This window comes from Phocoena sinus, chromosome 14, assembly GCF_008692025.1.
Source record: "Phocoena sinus isolate mPhoSin1 chromosome 14, mPhoSin1.pri, whole genome shotgun sequence".
Classification (NCBI taxonomy): domain Eukaryota; kingdom Metazoa; phylum Chordata; class Mammalia; order Artiodactyla; family Phocoenidae; genus Phocoena; species Phocoena sinus.
The window spans coordinates 14,220,309-14,227,989 of NC_045776.1; the positions used below are offsets into that span (position 1 = coordinate 14,220,309).

Below are 7,681 nucleotides of genomic sequence, written 5' to 3' on the forward strand. Positions count from 1 at the left end.
GACTTACTTTATTAATTTTTATTATTTTACTTTATTTTTTTCTCCAAGAATTTGATGGGAAAATCATTATGTGATTATCTGAGCTATATCAATTAAAATAATAAAAATGAAAACAATGAATAAAAACATTGAAAACAATAGCAGTAATAGGTTTCTTTTTTAAGTCAGATATTTGACATCATAGAAACTATACATATATATACATATACATATATATATATATGTGAGTGTAACTATAAAAGTAAGTTTTTTAAGGATAGGTATTCCATATTTAAAAATATGGGCCTTAATGTTAAAATTATAGCTAAAAGCGCTAAGAGCCCAGATCCATTAATATTAGAAACAAGTGGTAGAATCTCATGTCAGGAACTAATGGCTCCATAATATAAGGAACATATTTTAATTGAAAGTAAAATCCATTGCCTATTTGCGATCAGTGCTTTAATGGTTGCCACCCAGGAATGGGAGGAGGAACAAGTGAAGAGAGCCCTTTCTGCACAATAGAACTTCTCCATTCTAAGCCAGTTGACTTCAATAGGGCAAAGCTAACTTTACGTGTACTGTAAAGAGAATCCCATTTCTGAGAATGTGGACCTTTTTCCTGTGACTGCATCTACCTTTCTCTAGTAGGTCCCCAACAAAAATATAGCTTCTTGAGGGCCAGTGTCATATTCTACCCTGTTGCTTACTGTGTCTTGGTCAGGCTGCATATTTCCTAAGCTCCAATAGCTACCTAAAAATATTGTTTCTCTTTTGTGTCTTTTGGTTACTTCATCTTTACTGCATGAATGGGCCTATTTCTCCCAGTGCCTGGACGTTATTAAACCAGCATCTTTCTCTCCCTCTAGTTGTCCGTAGAATACTACGCAGATGGCTGGATCCCTATAGGATTTCAGATTTCTAGGGGAAAGATATCAATTTGTGTCTCTTGTAAGCAAGAGCATCTTGTGATAATTTGTTATTCATTATGTATTTTGGCAACTTTTTATTTTGATACCATTTTTCACTTGCACAGAAGTTGCAAGAATAGTAAGAGGAATTCCTATATACCTTTTCACCAGATTCAGCAGCAATTGTTTACTTTTTGTTCTGTTTGCTGTGTGTGTATTTACATATCTATATAGTCGATTAGGCATCTATATGTATGTGTGTATGCACATATGTATCTATCATTTATTGACCTATAGTGGAGTCTTGTTGTTTGTAGTAGTTATGTTCTATAAATCTTCCTTGAACACTGAATTAGTGAATACTGAATCTTTGTTCTTAGAAGAAATACAGGATTATATTCCTCTGAATCTCTGGTCACAACCAGTTTTAATCAAGTGATCAATACATAACTTTGTTTTGTGTGTTTCTGTTTAAAGACACCTTATTTAATATATAAATATAATAAATATTATTACTTAAAATATTTATTGATTTATTAACAGTATAATCAATGTCAATAATGTCGATTCATTAACATTGAACGTTTGATCAAGAGCACTATAACTCATGTCTGAGAGAAGATTACTTAATGCACATATTTTCTCTGTAAGGCACATTATATCCTTCTTGAACTTAGGATCACTAGACCAGCACTTCTGCACTGCAATTGGGGGTCATTTTAAACATCAAAATCACCACGAAAAAGCATAAAAATGCAGAAAAAGTGGCACTAAATAGACCTCGAAAAGGACGTGTATTTACAACATGAGGGCTGAAACAAGAAGGCCAAGTGTGTCCTTGTTCTGCCTCAACCGGGAACATGCAAGTCAGGAGACTCAAGTTTTTTTGCTGTTCTGCCCGTGCCTATGAATGATTGGTAACATACTGTGCGTATTGATTTTTGGGTTACAAATAAATATAAAGAGTAGGCAGATTCACAAAATCGGATTCTGTGAATAATGAGGATTACCCGCATATATATTTGACCCATATATTTATGTGTTCATATCTTTTTCTGAACCATATGAGAGTAAATTGGAGATGTATCTATTTACCCATAAATGTGTTTTTTCCTAGGAGCAAAGACATTCTCTTACAAAACCAGTACAGTGATCAAAGTCAGAAAATTTAATAGTGATAAAATACAATCTATATTCCATATTCATATTTTATCAACTGCCCCAGTAATGTCCTTTATAGATATTTTCTGTTCCCCCCAGGTCTAGAATTCAATGCAGGATTATGCATTTCCTTTAATTTTCACGTCTCTCATCTCCTTTAGTTTAGAACAGTTTCTTTTTATTTGGCGTTGATATTTTAAACAGTTATTTTGTAGAATGTTCCTCTATTTGGGCTTCTCTAGTGTTTCTTCATAATGAGATTGGCGTAATACATTTTAGTAGAACTGTCACAGAAGTGCGCTGTAATCATCTCAATGCATCATATCAGAGGTACGTGCTATCGTGGTTTGTCCCTAGGGTAGGGTGCTGTCTGCCAAGTTTTTCTACTATTTTCCCTTTTAAATTAATAAGCAATTAATGGAGAGGAAGTTACTTGGAGACTATACAAATATCCTGTTTCTCAAACTTTTACCCACTAGTTTAAGCATCCTTGTATATTTATTGGTTCTACACTAAGGAAGAACTTCCCCATCTATTTATGTACTCTAATTTATTTATATCTAAATGAAGGTATGAATTTTTATTTTATTCAAAGGGATGTAAGCCATTTCAATCAATATTTATTTTAACATTCAAGTTGTCCAAAATTTGTCCAGTGGGATCCCTTTCAAACTGGCCTGTATTCTTTCAATATACCTCCAGCATTCCTTCAGCGCTTCCTTACTTTATGGTGCAGCAAGATGTTTAGGCTTTTCTTAAAAATATCCCTGCTTTCTTTTCGTGGAGAGTGGTCCCGGGAAACCAAGATTTGGGTGCTAGGTATGTTCAGTGCTACTGATGGATCACTGCTTCTAAATCCCTTCATCAGAGAGCTAGGAAATATATGTGTGTAGGTGTACACGTGCACACACACTCACACATATATAGACATATCAGATACATAGACATCCATATCTATATAAACACACATGTATATGTGTGCACACATAATACATATTATAGATTTGTATTTATTTCTCTCTTTGTGTGTGTATATATTTATAGTTTTATACTAATATCTCTAGTTCCAGTCCAGCACTGCAGAGTGCATTCTAGTCATCCCTTTTTCCATATTTGTAACTCCTTCTCCAACAATGAGAAACCTAGCTTTCATTATCCTCGATACAGTTACACTTTTGTTCAAACTAGAGTATATGGAATACAGTTTTTAAATTCCTAACTCATACCACTGTGAAAAAAAAAGCAAACCTACAAACTGGAATTCAATATCTATTTACAATGTTTTAGGTTAAATGTACATAGAATGAAATGCACACCTCTCAAATGTACAATTCAATAAGTTTTGATGAATGTACCAGTACCCCTTGTTCTTTCTGAAGTAAATCTGTCATTCATATCATTGTTCCCCTGTGTGTAGTGCATCCTTTTTTTTCCTGGCTGCTTGCAGTTTGACTATGATAAGTTTGAGTGTGGTTTTCTTTGTATTCATAATGCTTGTGCTTTGCTGATCTTCTTCAAACTGTAAGTTTATGTTTCAGCAAATTTGAGAACTTTTCTGCCACTATTTCCTCAAGTATTTTTCTGTCCCATTCTCTCTTTTCTCTTTTTCTGTGACTAATTACTCGTATGTTAGACTGCTCGGTATTGTTCCTCATGTCATTGAGGATCTATCCTTTTTCTCTCCTTTTCAGATTAGATGGTTTCTACTGATCTGTCTTCAGGTTCACTGATCCTATGTCTTCCAGATCCAATATTCCGCTAATCTCATATACTGATTTTATTTACTATTACTGAGGTAAAATTGACATATAACATAATATTAGTTTCAGGTGTACAACATGATCATTCAGTATTTGTATACACTGTGAAGGGATCCCCACAATAAGTCTGTCTAGTTACCATCAGTCACCATACAAAGATACAATTTTATTTTATTTTTTTTGCTTGTGAGGAGAACTTTCAGGATTTACTCTCTTGGCAACTTTTAAATAAGCAATACAATAGTATTGACTATAATTTCCATGCTTACATACATCCCCATGACTTATTTATTTTATAACTTGAAGGTTGTACCTCTTGACCTATGTATTTCTCCTACCCTCTATCCCCTTCCCTTCTGGCAACCACCAATCTGTTCTCTGTATCTATGAGTTTTGTTTTGTTTGTTCATTTTTTTTTTTTTAGATTGTATGTATAAGTGAAATCACATGGTATTTGTCTTCCTCTGTTTGATTTATTTCACTTAGTGTAATACCCTCAAGGTCCATCCATATTTTCACAGATGGCAAGATTTCCTTTTTAATGGCTAATATTCTATGTTTTATATATGCCGCATCTTCATTATCTGTTCATCTACTGAGAGGTGCTTGGGTTGCTTCCATATGTTGGCTATTGTAAATAATGCTGTGATGAACACAGGTGTGCATATATCTTTTTAAATTAATGTTTGTGTTTTTTTCAGATAAATACCCAGATGTGGAATTGCTAGACCATATGGTAGTTCTATTTTTCAATTTTTTGAGGAACCTCCATACTGTTTTTCGTAGTGCCTACACCAGTTTACATTCCCACCAACAGTGCACAAGTGTTCTTGCCAACACCTGTTATTTCTTGCCAACACTTGTTATTTCTTGTCTTTTTTGAGAATTGCCATTCTAACAAGTGTGAGGTGATATCTCATTGTGATTTTGATTTGCATTTCCCTGATAATTAGTGATGTTGAGCATCTTTTCATGTGCCTGTTGGCCATCTGTATGTTTTCTTTGGAAAAATGTCTATTCAGATGCTCTGTCCATTTTTTAATTGGATTGTTTGTTTTTGCTATTGAGTTGTATGAATTCTTTGTGTATTTTGGACATTAATCCCTTATCATAAATATGATTTGAAAATATTTTCTCCCATTCAGTAAGTTGCCTTTACATTTTGTTGATGGTTTCTTTTGCTATGCAGAAACTTCTAGTTTGTGGTAGTCCCATATGTTTATTTTTGTTTTTGTTGCCTTTGCTTTTGGTATCAAATTCAAAAAATCATTGCCAAGACCTATGTCAAGGAGCTAACTGCCTATGTTTTCTTCCAGGAGTGTTATGGTTTCAGGTCTTATATTCATGTATTTAATCCATTTTGAGTTAATTTTTATGTATGGTGTAAGATAGTGGTCTAGTTTCATTTCTTTTGCATGTGGCTGTCCTCATCCACTAATTTTTAAAATTTCACATATTGTACTACTGGGTCTCCATTTTTTGTGGTTTTTATTTCTCTGATGAAATTCTCTATTTTTTTGCTCTATAGTTTCCTCTGAATCCTTGAACATATTTATAACAAAATAGCTCCTGTATATTCTGACCTCCCTGTATATTTCAGTTGGTTCCTGATGGCTGATATCTCATTTCAGCATGAATCATAATTTTCTCTGTTTTGCTTATCTAGGAACTTTTGTTTTTAAACAGAAAATTGTGTATGAAACATTCTAGAGACTAAATTGTTATCTTCCCCTGGAGAATGTTTGTAATTGTTTTATCTGGAATTAATCTGCTTGGACTCAAACTCTAAAAGCTAGCTCCTTACAGATGGCGGTAGCTAAAAGCTGTAACAATCTGTCACTTTCTGTAAGACACTAAGGGGTCTCAGCTCTTCATAGATCAGGGGTCAACCAAGGCTTTGGGCAGATTTTAAATGCAGAATTTTGGACTTCCCCATACTGTGGCTCTCTCTTTTCCAGGTATCCTTTAATAGATTCTAGGTACTATGACAGTCCTAAAACCAGGCCAGTAAGACCCATGCTTTCTGCCTAAGGTCCAGACATCCCACACTGTGCAGAATGAGGACTTCCCTCACATGAAAAGTTGAATAAATGCAAAGTTACCAAGTTAATTTTTCTGTTTTAAAGGTAACTCTCTTCCAGTTTCTTGCTGTTTCTGGACTTGTTTTCTCTCATTTTTTCCAGTGTTTATGATTTTATCTGCAGGAGTTTTCATCCAATATCAGCTACTCTGCCATCACCAGAAGTAAAATTCCATTAACTTTTTCTTTTTCTTTTTCTTTTTTTTTTTTTTTTGCGGTACACGGGCCTCTCACTGTCATGGCCTCTCCCGTTGCGGAGCACAGGCTCCGGATGCGCAGGCTCAGCGGCCATGGCTCGTGGACCCAGCCGCTCAGTGGCATGTGGGATTTTCCCGGACTGGGGCACGAACCCGTGTGCCCTGCATCAGCAGGCGGACTCTCAACCACTGCGCCACCAGGGGAGCCCTCCATTAACTTTTAATGATGTACCATTTGTTGTTATTTTTATTTCTTTGTTGTTAAGAAAATTTTCGTGGTTTTATTGTATCATGAGGCAATGAAACACCTGAACAAATCAGTATCTGGGCCGTGAGGCAGCTGCTTTCTCCTTCACTTCTTTGGGTTACTAGAGCAACTTGTCAGTAGATTAAAAAAAAAAAAAAAGACAACCTTTTGCATTACTTAAGTCTTTCCAAGGCGTGGGCTGGTACAACACAGACTTCTCCTGTCAGATGCAACCAGTCTAGGCGTTCAAACATCATGTGCAATGCCTCAGTAGCAGCAGCGCACCTGCCCGCTCCCAGCGTGGCCCTGCTCATTTGTGCATGATATTTGGAGCATCTGGAGGAGTGTGAATAGTATCAGGAAGAGGAGGGAGGAGGTCAGCCGAAGTTGTGCAGGGCAAGCCTGAACGTGTCATTGGTGCAAACCCAAGCATCACTGATGTTCTTTAATGGGAACATCTGGTGGAACCCCATGACAGGGTCTTCATCGGCCTCGAGCTGGTCCACAACCATGCTGATGATGCAGCTATCTGGCCTGGGCTGATGGTCCTGTGCTGTGATGCTGTCCTGGATTTTCTGGAACGGAAGGCTAGACAATTTCTCCACGGTGGCAGGTTTCTCCTGGAATTGCTGTCCTTCCCAAGTAAGACATGTCGCTTCAATATAACTTGTCGCGTCAATATGTGTGGTTGGGTTCTGTCGTTATCGAATAACTGGTAGTAATGTTGAATGAAGCTGGAGCCAGTCTGCTCCCAAACTGGCTTGTCTCCCATTCTGGGGCGCCACCCCGCCTCGTTGAGGCCCGAAGAGCTGGCACAATGGTGGCAGCAGTGGCGGGAACCCGGTGTGGTCTTCTCCCACCTTCCCTTGCCACCCCACTGCACTCTGTTGTTTTCATTTCTAAAAATAAGTCTTGTAGAAAATGTGGAAAATACAAAAAAAAAAGAATAATAAATTGTATCACTATTATCCAGAAATAACCATTATTAACATTTTGAAATACTAAAGTTTTCCCTCTGCAATTTTTTCACACCCATGCACTCACACACACAAAATTGGTGTATATATGCTACTTTGTATTCTGATTTCTTCATTTATCATATCACGAATATTTCCATTTGATTACATATATTTTGTAATGACATTTTAATTATTAAATAATATGCTCTCATGTGGCTGTACATTTATTTAACCATTATTGTTGACTACTTGGATTGATGCTAATTTTCACTCTGTTAAATAGGACTGGGAAACATACCTTATACATTAATCTTTTATAGCATGTTGTGTTATTTCATTAGGGTTGATTTCCAGAAATAAGGGTGCTACGTCAAAAGTATAAATATT

At 36.2% G+C, this 7,681-nt stretch overlaps 1 pseudogene; it reads right to left on the bottom strand.

The window, feature by feature from the left end:
* Window positions 1–6,712: 6,712 nt before the first annotated feature.
* LOC116764953 lies at window positions 6,713–7,107 on the bottom strand (annotated as a pseudogene).
* Between the last annotated feature and the right edge of the window lie 574 nt (window positions 7,108–7,681).